The sequence below is a fragment of the Balaenoptera musculus genome, chromosome 4 (genome assembly GCF_009873245.2).
Source record: "Balaenoptera musculus isolate JJ_BM4_2016_0621 chromosome 4, mBalMus1.pri.v3, whole genome shotgun sequence".
Classification (NCBI taxonomy): Eukaryota; Metazoa; Chordata; class Mammalia; order Artiodactyla; family Balaenopteridae; genus Balaenoptera; species Balaenoptera musculus.
This window is the reverse complement of record NC_045788.1, coordinates 52,102,471-52,113,476: the sequence shown is the minus strand read 5'-3', so window position 1 is coordinate 52,113,476 and position 11,006 is coordinate 52,102,471. Positions and strand designations below refer to the sequence as shown.

The 11,006-nt window shown below is 38.9% G+C and overlaps 1 pseudogene; it reads left to right on the top strand.

Moving 5' to 3' along the window:
• Positions 1-10,235: 10,235 nt before the first annotated feature.
• Positions 10,236-10,604, top strand: LOC118893971 (annotated as a pseudogene).
• The last annotated feature ends 402 nt before the right edge of the window (positions 10,605-11,006 follow it).

The window sequence follows — 11,006 nt, the reverse complement described above, 5'->3', positions numbered from 1 at the left end:
TTGTTCTCTCTTGCTTTCATGTTTCTATATTGGGTTTGATACTGGTGGGATAAGACTTCCCTGATAGTGTCTGTGCTCAAGTTTGAGTGTTAAGAATTCTTATAATTCTACTGAACTGAATTTATGGATATTGATTATTAGCAAAGGTTAAAGCCTAGAATTAAATGGATTATATACATATTCAAATAGGATTTATTTTAAGTTAGGATATGATAAGAGTACTCCTTTTGGCCTCAAACAATCTATCTCCAGCTTGTAGTCACGTACAAGTCACTCCTGATATCTGAACTTTAAGCTCTCTTTTAGCCTGGACTGGGGAACACCTCGGGAGATTTCTAGAAGTTGTATTACCTCATGTTTAGGGAGTGAGCACCAAGTGTCCTTGGCAATTTGATTGGGAGACCTTATTTATTTATTTATTTATTAACATCTTTATAGTAGCATAATTGCTTTACAATGGTGTGTTAGTTTCTGCTGTATCACAAAGTGAATCAACTATATGTATACATATATCCCCATATCCCCTCCCTCTTGCATCTCCCTCCCACCCTCCCTAACCCACCCCTCTAGGTGATCACAAAGCACTGACCTGATCTCCCTGTGCTACGGGGCCGTTTCCCACTAGCTATCTATTTTACATTTGGTAGTATATATAAGTCCATGCCACTCTCTCACTTCGTCCCAGCTTACCCTTCCCACTCCCCATGTCCTCAAGTACATTCTCTACATCTGCGTCTTTATTCCTGTCCTGCCCCTAGGTTAGTCAGAATCTGTTTTTTTTTTTTTGATTCCATATATATGTGTTAGCATATGGTATCTGTTTTTCTCTTTCTGACTTACTTCACTCTGCATGACAGATTCTACGTCCATCCTCCTCACTACAAATAACTCAATTTCATTTCTTTTTATGGCTGAGTAATATTCCATTGTATATATGTGCCACATCTTCTTTATCCATTCATCTGTCGATGGGCACTTAGGTTGCTTCCATAACCCGGCTATTGTAAATAGTGCTGCAATGAATATTGTGGTACATGACTCTTTTTGAATTATGGTTTTCTCTGGGTATATGCCCAGTAGTGGGATTGCTGGGTCATATGGTAGTTCTATTTTTAGTTTTTTAAGAAACTTCCATACTGTTCTCCATAGTGGCTGTATCAATTTACATTCCCACCAACAGTGCAAGAGGGTTCCCTTTTCTCCTCACCCTCTCCAGCATTTATTGTTTGTAGATTTCTTGATGGCCATTCTGAAATATTAGCCAAAAGTAGACTCCTCTAGATTTAACCAGATATCAGAAATGTTGCTGTAATTACATCTTTACTGAAGAAATAAAACCATGTACAAAAATGTGCATGTTTACATACATACATGCATATACACATAATATTTCTCACTATATAATATTCTTTTCCTTTTCTTTTTTTTGTTTTGGCCACACCATCTGGCTTGTGGGATCTCAGTTCCCCAACCAGGGATTGAACCTGGGTCTTGGCAGTGAAAGCCCAGAATCCTAACCACTAGGCCCCATTAGGCCTAATCCTTCCCCACTAGGGAACTCCCTCTATATAATATTATTATTTTTAAAATTAATTAATTAATTAAATTTTAATTTTTGGCTGCATTGGGTCTTCTTTGCTGTGTGCAGGCTTTCTCTCATTGCAGCAAGTGGGGGCTACTCTTCTTGACAGTGTGCCAGCTTCTCATTGTGGTGGCTTCTCTTGTTGTGAAGCATTGGCTCTCAGTGTGCAGACTTCAGTAGTGTGGCACATGGGCTCAGTAGTTGTGGTTCGTGGGCTCTAGAGCACAGGCTCAGAAGGTGTGGCGCATGGGCTTTGCTGCTCCACAGCATGTGGGATCTTCCTGGACCAGGGCTTGAACCCATGTCCCACTGTATTGGCAGGCAGATTCTTAATCACTGCACCACCAGGGAAGTCCCTACATAATATTCTTAAACGGTGGAATTTCCTCTTGAAAATTCTGGTTGGTTCCTGTTCCAGATTGGTCAGAACCATGGTTAGCAAACCAGATGTATAAATCACACTAGCTTGGGTAGTTGTTTTATTTAAACATTTAAGAAAAATTGTAAAATACAAAATACATTTAAAAAGGCATAAAACATAAATATATAGATAGTTGAATTATTGTATACACCAACATCTGTGTAGCGACCTCTCAGTTCAAGTAAGAGAATGTTGTCAGCACCCCTGAACCCGTGTGTCCCCTTTCCCAATGACAACTCTCTGTGTCCCCCTTAGAAGTAACCACAGATCCAGCTTCTATGGTAGTCACTTCTTTGTTTTATTTGATAATTTTCACACCAAAGATTGAACTCCTAAACAATAGAATTTAGTTTTGCTTGTTTATGAAAACAACATATTTTTGGCTAGAAATGATTTAGCATTTGCAGAAGCCCAGGTCATCACGATTCAGTACTGATTAAGCACAGCCAACATGCTCCACTGACAACATGAGAGGCAGTGTGTTCCCCCGAAGCAGCTTAGCTGTGTCTTCGTTAACAAGAAGTTAATTGATTTTCAAGCAATATTTTCTACCATTTAAACTCTTTTCCTCTTGATTCCTTCTTTTTAATCTCCCTGCTTCTTTAAAAATGTCACTGGATGTAAAGGTTAAACATAGTTTCATAATAATGCTTTTTTCTTAAAAAAGTCATGAGCTATTTCTATATTCATGGCTGTAGACTGTTCCAACCTTGACTTTGATTAAGCTAATCAACTGCCATTTCTCTACACAGCAGTGCGACTGGCAGAAGCTGGGAGGTATTGATTAGTTCAATCTTGCTGATGTCTGTAAAGACTGTTGAGCCGTTTGAAAGAAAGTTGTGGCTTGGGCAACTCTCAGTACCATTCTGCCATCTCCTGTGTAGGCTAGTCTATTGATCTCATAAAACTTATAGATGTACTTCAAATTGTTTTACTTGTACAAACCAATCTAAGAAGAGTTTAGTCCTTTAAAAAGCAGCTGCTGGGCATAGAGAGGCTAAGAGTTCAATAACTCAGAGTATTTGGGGTTAGTAGAAAAAAATGAAGTTATTTTTCTTCAGATCAAAAAAGACTAAAGGGACAAAGACTCCAACACACTAATAAATGAGACATGACCCTTTCCACTGATCCCAGATATTAAAGTTGCTTTTCCAAAGTAAGAGTTTTATTCTTCAAGAGAGACAGGGTCATGTGGGAAAGAAAAAGATCAGAAAATGAAAGGTGATGTCACATCAGGGTAGTTATAATTAATAAGTCTTTCTGTAAACACTATGAGAAATGTTGAGAAAGTAAAAAACATCATTTTAAATGACTATTATAGTCTAGAAAGTTGTTTTCAAAAGAAAAAATACTTTCAAAGACAAATTTGCATGTGTTTAATCAGATATAGCTCAGTTGAAATTAGATTAAATACCAGATGTACACTAAATGATTTCAGGGCATGTGGGATTAATCTTTTTTAGTTCATCATGTGAAAAAAGAGATAGGTCACCCTACGGCCAATGTCTGTTCCTTATTTTGGGAACATTATATAACAACATGTTAAAAGACTTTGTGGTATGGGAAATTTAAAATATATACAAAGTAAGATAATAATGACTCCATGTGTCCATCACCCAGCTTCAATAATGATCAACTCAGGATTTATTGTTCTCACCCTGGACACCACATCATTTCATTAGTAAATAATATTTTAACACTCATCTCCAAAGACATGGATGTTTATTGCCATTTTCATAGTTACCATTGATGTTTTATGTTTGTAAAATCCTTTCTCTCAAATAATTACTCTACTTTTTCTTCTCTCTCATAATAGTTCTCAAACATTAGTGTGGGTGAGAATCATCAGGAAAACATCTAGGATAGAGATCAAGAATGTGTATTTTAAACACACATTCTGGAAATTTTGATACTGTTGATCTGTGGGACACACTTCGAGAAACATGACTTTGGAAATTCATACTAGAGTTTCAAAGTAATTCAGTGAGGTTAAAAGTGAAGTATTTCATGTGAAGTCCACTTTTAAAGTTGTTTTCTCTGTGTTCATCGTATTAATATTTAGAACTCATCAATGTGCTATTTGCCATTTCCTCTTATGATAATTTTACATTTGTTCTCTGTTTAAATGACTTTCAAGTTTCATGTAAGTGAGATCTATATGCTATACTCTTAAATGAATTGAGGTTTTATCCCTTCTTTTAGGAGGTATTTGTTTTAGAAAGCAGTCGTTTCTGATCCTGTCTACAATATTTGCTATGGGGATTATTAAATATCTAACTTTATAAATTGCATAGCTGAAGCACTCTTCAGGAAAGATGAGATAAATTTGGGTTTCTATTAGAAAAAATAAATAGTAGTTCAATACAAAAAGGCATTCCTCTTATTGGTTAAAGCAAAATTAGAAAATCATTCTTCTGGTAGAGAAATGCTTGGGATGATCTACTTTGTCTTTCTGACTCGGCCCATGAAGAGAGAGGCAGACAAATAAAAGATGAATGGGGAGACTTAAAAGCCAAGCTAAAAACCTTTGGCCAAAGTTCTGGGAGTAGAAGGATCATTGTGAAGAAAAGCTAATGGTTGCTCTTTTATAAGTTGTAAGCAAGCAGGGGTTCTCACTAGAAAGAGAAACAAAAGCTTTCCCTGTTCAAGAAAGTTAAATAGACATTGAAAAACATTCTCAGCAAGCATCATTATAAAGGATTTGGATCTCTATTGGCCAAAAAGGGAAGTCTGACAAGGAGAGATATGTGGTCACCAAAGATTACAAAAGGAAAATGAAAATCATCCTGCTTTTAGGATGAAGGTAAGTGTAGAATTTGCAAGAAGACACAAAGACCATCTCACACCAGAGCCTGTGGCCGCTTAATGTCATTCTTATACAGTTACAAGTATGTTTGAGTTCCTCCTTGGTCCCCAGTTGTACAAGTCAGCTGGAAATTATTAGTGGATGTAAAAAGCAGATGTGGCACTGAAGGTTGAAGGAAAGCAGTGTAAATGGAACTTATAATTTCCATGGAAGAGAATATTATAGGTAGAGGAATGCAGGGAACTATATTCAAATTCTATGGTGTCAAGTAGATGTACCAGGTATGTGCTAGTAGGCAGTATAGGATTAAAAATTCTCTAATGATCAGTGGATACGTTCCACTAAGTCATCAGTTTGATTTCTGAGTTGCGGATGTGTTAATGGAGACTGTGAGCTCCTTAAATAGTACTGTCAAAAGCTGGAAGACATTTGGAACAAACATACCCATTTTTTAGAATATATGTGCTAAAGTATTTGGTTGTAAAGTGTCATAATATGTGCAACATCCAGCCAAATACTTCAGTCGAAAGAGAGACAGGCATAAACAACTGTTGCAAAATGTTAACGATTGGTGAATCTCAGTGAAAGGTACCATTCTTTAAATGCTTCTGGGGCTTCGAAAATTTTGAAAATGAAAGTTGCAGAGTAAAAGAAATAATACAAGCATATTTATAAATATGAAGGTAAATACCATGTAAAACTAGTCATAAGAGTTGAAATTGATTGTCTCTGGAGAGAAAAACCTGATAATAGTGGCTGTCTGCTGTTTTTCATTATATGACTCAGTACTGTTTGAGTCTTTAAACACTAGGAGTGCAACACTTTGACTAAAAACTAAACACTGGCTTTAAATGAAAAAAAGTCAAATAGGCAGACTAAGAGATCAGATTGCCAGATGCTTCACGGAATCAGAAAACCCATTGATAAATATGCTGGAGCAGTCTTATCTACCTGTATAAGGAAAAAAAAGTATACCATCTCAATGGAGAATGGAATGACTCCAGAAGAGGGTGATAGCCATATGCGGGAGCAAGTCAAAGATGAAATACAGGGAGTTTGAGTGTCAGGAGAGGGGACAACATTCCCTATGGCCACTCAATTCAGTCTTTCTTAAGAGATCATACAAGATAATTTATTCATGAAGGATTACCCGAGCTAAGCTATTTCCCAAATCAAATGAAATCATTAGACGCTTTTACTGACATAGGTTACGTAGGTCATCGTCTATACCTCAGCTTCATGGGCACATTGTAGGTGCCCTAGAAAATTAATTTACTAACTACTGGTTCTTGTTCAAGAGGTCAGAGATCATTTGTGGGTAGAGGAACACAGAGTGCTACTTCACATTTTATGATTGTAATGGAGAAAGAGCTCACCATTCTGGTTGTTTATGTTTTTATTTTGTTGTTACCTCTTGAACAAAAACACCAAGTGCCCTAAGAAGAGGGGGAATCCTGATGATATACTTATCTGTGTTCCAAAAGTTGTATCAATGTACTTTTAAATGGCCTCAGCCTTGATCTCTAAAAGGAAGTATCAGTCATAGGTGATAGACGGGGTGGACACTGGACCATTGAGCAGCTTGGGTGGTGGGTGAGTGATAGGACTAAGTAGTTGATATGCTCCCGACATATGAATCAATGGGGACAATCATCAATTTCGACAAGAGGTTTAGGCTGACATGACCAAGGTTTGGACCATGATGCTTCTGGATAGTTCTGAATCTTGGTGCCAGTGAATCTGGGCTGCCAGTCTCCTGTCTCTGCTCTGTTATTCCATTCTTGTTCCTGGCTGAGGTGCCAGAACTGCAAAGCTTTGTGGACTTCTGACCTTGCCTCCTGTCAAAGCTGGTAAATGACCTTAGTGGCTGTCTCCTTAGAGATTGTCAGAAGCTGCAACTCAGTGCTGAGCTGCCTTGGAGGCCATGCAATCCTAACAACTTGGCTTAAAAATGGAGGAGAGATCCTGACCCACATCAGTCTTTGTGCAAATGAGAAATAAACCTTTATTATGTTAGATCATGACTAAAAATTCGGTATCTTTATTGTGACAGCTAAGGATGATTATCCTCATTAGATGCAATATGATTTGGAGAAAGAAGTGGAACATCTCCAGTTCCACAGTGAATCACTACAAGGCATCAAAAACTTCAGAGTTACTCTGGAGATAAGGGTGCTGAGTTCCACAGTGAGAGAGTAGATTCCAGATCTGTAATTAGGTCGTGGTTCCTGGCTGGCAGAATTGGGTGGGAGACTTCAGCAGCTGCCACAAGTCAGGCTCTGCAGCAAATCTCAGTTGCTGCTTGGGGAGAGAAAAATCAGGAGAGAGAGAGGCTCATGAAAGATATTACTCCAGGATATTCTGGTTGCGTGGGTCCCAGACATCTTCCTGGAGACAGGATATAAAATACCTGCCTGATCTCCAGTCCTGAATGAGAAGGGGACTATGGCAGTCGTTTGGTGTTTGGTCTCAGATCCATTGCCTACCTTCTCCTGATCTGTATCACAAGGGATTAACCCTGCTGGTTTTCATTTGGTTTGGCCAATGGAGGGAATTGGCAGAAAGTTGGAAGGCAAAATCAAGAAGCCAGAGTTCTATCCTCGCTCTTGCACTCTGACTTGGGAGATGTTTAAGGTAACAGTTGTGCCTTTTCTTGTGGTACCAGCTTACCATTCAGTTTACCCCCTGGTGGTATATGTTCCTATCAGGCATCCCTGAGTCCAGGGCTCTAGTAATTTCATATTCTTTTTTAAATCCCTGCAGCCTGAAGGGTGATAGTAGCTTTCTGCTGTTGCTAATGTCAAGGGTTCTCTCATCACCCATTTTGGTTGTGCATCTTTTCCAACACATTCGTAACTAGTTCCCTGTATTTAAGGTCCCTTTGAACTACATGTCAGGGGCTCTGTTTTGCTAATTGGACCAGGCTGACTTGGACTGTAGACCTTGCTGAGGTCCCAGGACCCAGAGTTGGATAAGGCACCAGAATGGAACTCTAGATATAGGGGGAAAGACAGAGGGTGATGCCATTGGATGTGTGGGGAGATTTGGAAAAGAGTCCTGGAAGAATGGGACACTGAGGGAGAAAGATGTCTTTTATGGGGTAACCACATTTGAGCTGTTAGGTAAGGAGTGTGCATTTTCTGTACCCTGTTAGCCGTGTTTTGAGTAGGTCTCTCAATTTTGAGTAGGCGTACTTGGGAAATCCTCAGAGTACCTAACTTTCCTCTTACTCGCTCATTAAAAGGATCTGAATCTGGGTTTCTCTCCTAATGAACAATCAGACTCCTGGTGTCCAGGGCAAAAACTAGACCTCAGTAATATAGAAAGTTGTCTTTGGAACAATCTAAGTTGGTTTTCTTAGGTCGACTTTCTCTTCCATCCAGTTGGTTTGCCTTTTGCAGATGGTAAGGTCCTTATGCAGACTCTGACCCACTTCTTAGGAAAGGGATAGAATTATGCCAATGCTCAAAAAACTTGGACTCAGGTTCACAAATGTAATTATTGAAGTGAAAAATAGAGACTTTTTAATTAAGTGCCTGTGTGTGTTTGTAAAGAACCAATGATGTCATAATATCCTTTAAAAACCTCAAATATAGGTTTCCAGATTTTCTACTTATACATTCACCATTCACACTGAAATGTGAGAGCAAAGAAAAGAAAGAGATGAACTTAAATGCTATGAACTTGAATTTGTTCTAAGCTTTTGGAGAGAAGATATAAATTGCTAAGGAGGAACTTTAAAGACAAACTGGAAAACACTCTATTTCATTGTAGCATGCTTCATTTCATGGGTTTTTAAACTTAACCACAGCGATATGTACTCATGGTGGCAGAGACGTTCCACAATTGTTTGCACAATTCCACTCAGGCAAACTGGGTCAGGCAAGGAGGCATGACTGAAATGACAAATCATCCGAGTTATCTTTCAATTCTTCCTCCTCTCTAACTAGTCATCTCTAACCTATTATGTAAGGCCACCTCAAACCCTGCTTCTTTTGTACAAATTTTCTTCTTTGGGAACCCTCTGCTTTTTCCTAACCTGTTTGGTTTTACTGTTGGTACCTGTAGTTAGCACATTACGCAGTAGAAAATTTTATTCCAATTTTTTTCCATTGTACCATGTAACACATTTTTTTTCTTCAGATATGACATCACTTAAATTGAAAAGAAAAACCATGGAAGCAGGCATGTTGAAAAGAACTCAAATAATACTAAATAGTTATAGTTAAAGTGATAAGTCTTTCTATTTTTTCCTCTCCAGGACCTTTTCCTTCCCAGATGTAACTACGTCAACTCAACTTTTTCACATGTGTGCCTTCATGCTTCTGTGACTTTGCAGTCGTTTTCTTCTCTGCCTGGAATGTGTTCTCACACTCTCTGCCCATCTTTCAAGACCCTTACAAGCGACACGCTCTGTAGACTCTTCCTTGGTGTGCTCAGTCAGTGTTTTGTTCTCTGTGCTCATTTCATTCTGGCCCTGTTTGCAACAAGCTCTTTACGTATCACCTTCACTATAGCATGATATTCTTTCCTTGAGGGAAGGAGCCTATTTTATTCATCTTTGTATCTCTTACAAAATCAAACCCAGCCACTATTACTACATACTTAGGTCAATGAACTAAATGTATATGATATAGTACATCCATTATCTGTTTTATGAGGCTTTGTCACAGCCAGACTGGCAGCATCTTTGGGACAAGGGTTGAGACTTTTTGCTTTCCTCCTAAAATAAAAATGAAGTTAGTTAAAATATTACAACCACATCTTTCTGTATGTTTTGCTTTTTTAAAGAGTTCTTTAATTTACAAAAATTCATTTGAATAGCACAACATCCTATATCAGTAGGCTGCATTGGTGTAAAGAAAAAAAAAAAATGATCTTTTACATGGTCTTAGAGTCAGTCAGACCTGAGCTTGAATTCCTTCTCAGCTATCTGTAAGCTATGGGATCTTGGGATAATTCTTTAACCTCTCTAAGCCTCAGTTTTCTCATATTAAGGCTAAAAATTAGTCTTACAGAATTGTTGGAAGGAAAGAGTGACATGTGAGTATAAAGACATGTGATACACACTTGATACTGAACATAAGTGAAGATTCCTCCCCCCATCACACTGCCTAGGAAGTAGAGCCTTAGATGGGCTAAAAGATTGTCCAAGGCCACATGGCTGGCAAAGGATTGCAAACAGTAACAAAACCAGGAGTGGAATCAAAGCGTATGTACATACCTGTTCCCTTGTGCTTTAACTCTGGGCTGAGACTGCACATTCCTGCAGGAAGCTGGAAATTACTCACCTTTGCTATCATCCTGCTACCATGCAAACTCCATAACCTAAGATACCACTGCAGCCTGCTGCTTCCTGGTGTGATGATGAATCTGAGGCTCTCAGAGGTTAAGAGACTCGTCCAAGGTCAAACAGCTATTTAGGAGCCATGTCTACCTTGTTGCCTTAACTCTTGCCTCGTGTGACTGAGACACTGTGGTTGAATCTGGATGGACCCTGGGTGGAGGGGAGAGCTGCAGCTGCAGGAACAGCAGCACGAAGCCTAGCTCCTGAACATCACACAGAGAGACAGCAACTTGGTATCTCTTGGCAAGCCTGACTCAGAACGCTATGATAAGAAGGAGGAGGAGACAAAGGAGAGTGAAGACTCAGAGGGCAATGAGGTCATCCAGGATATGGACGAGATGAATGATTACAGTGAGTAGCCTGGTGATGGAGAGTCACTGAGGTGGACCTGGAAGACAACAGACAGGATGAGGACCAGTGGATAATCGAGGTAGACAGGGCAGGGTAGCCCCCGGCAGATTCCACGCCAGCCAACCTGCTCTACACCCCATGCAGAACCAGCTGCTGGTTGTTGAGGAAAACAAAAATGAAATACAGCAAGAAAGACTTCTGCTCACCTCTTCTACTCATGAGGAAATGTCACACTCAAGCCATCTCCGATTAAGAAAATGCAGATAATAAAATTGTAGGTAATTTATTAAATTACAGAGATTTATCTGTTTCTCATGAGTGAATATCTAGTTAACATAAATTGGTTAAAATCATACATCCAGTAATTGAAATTATTACCCATGAAGTGGAACTAGGGAGAAATAGATATTGACCTGTAAGACATTCCACTTCATCCCAACACATTCTTTCTGCCAACTGCACTCTCTCTTCTTCCCATACTAAGATTTGTACAACTTCA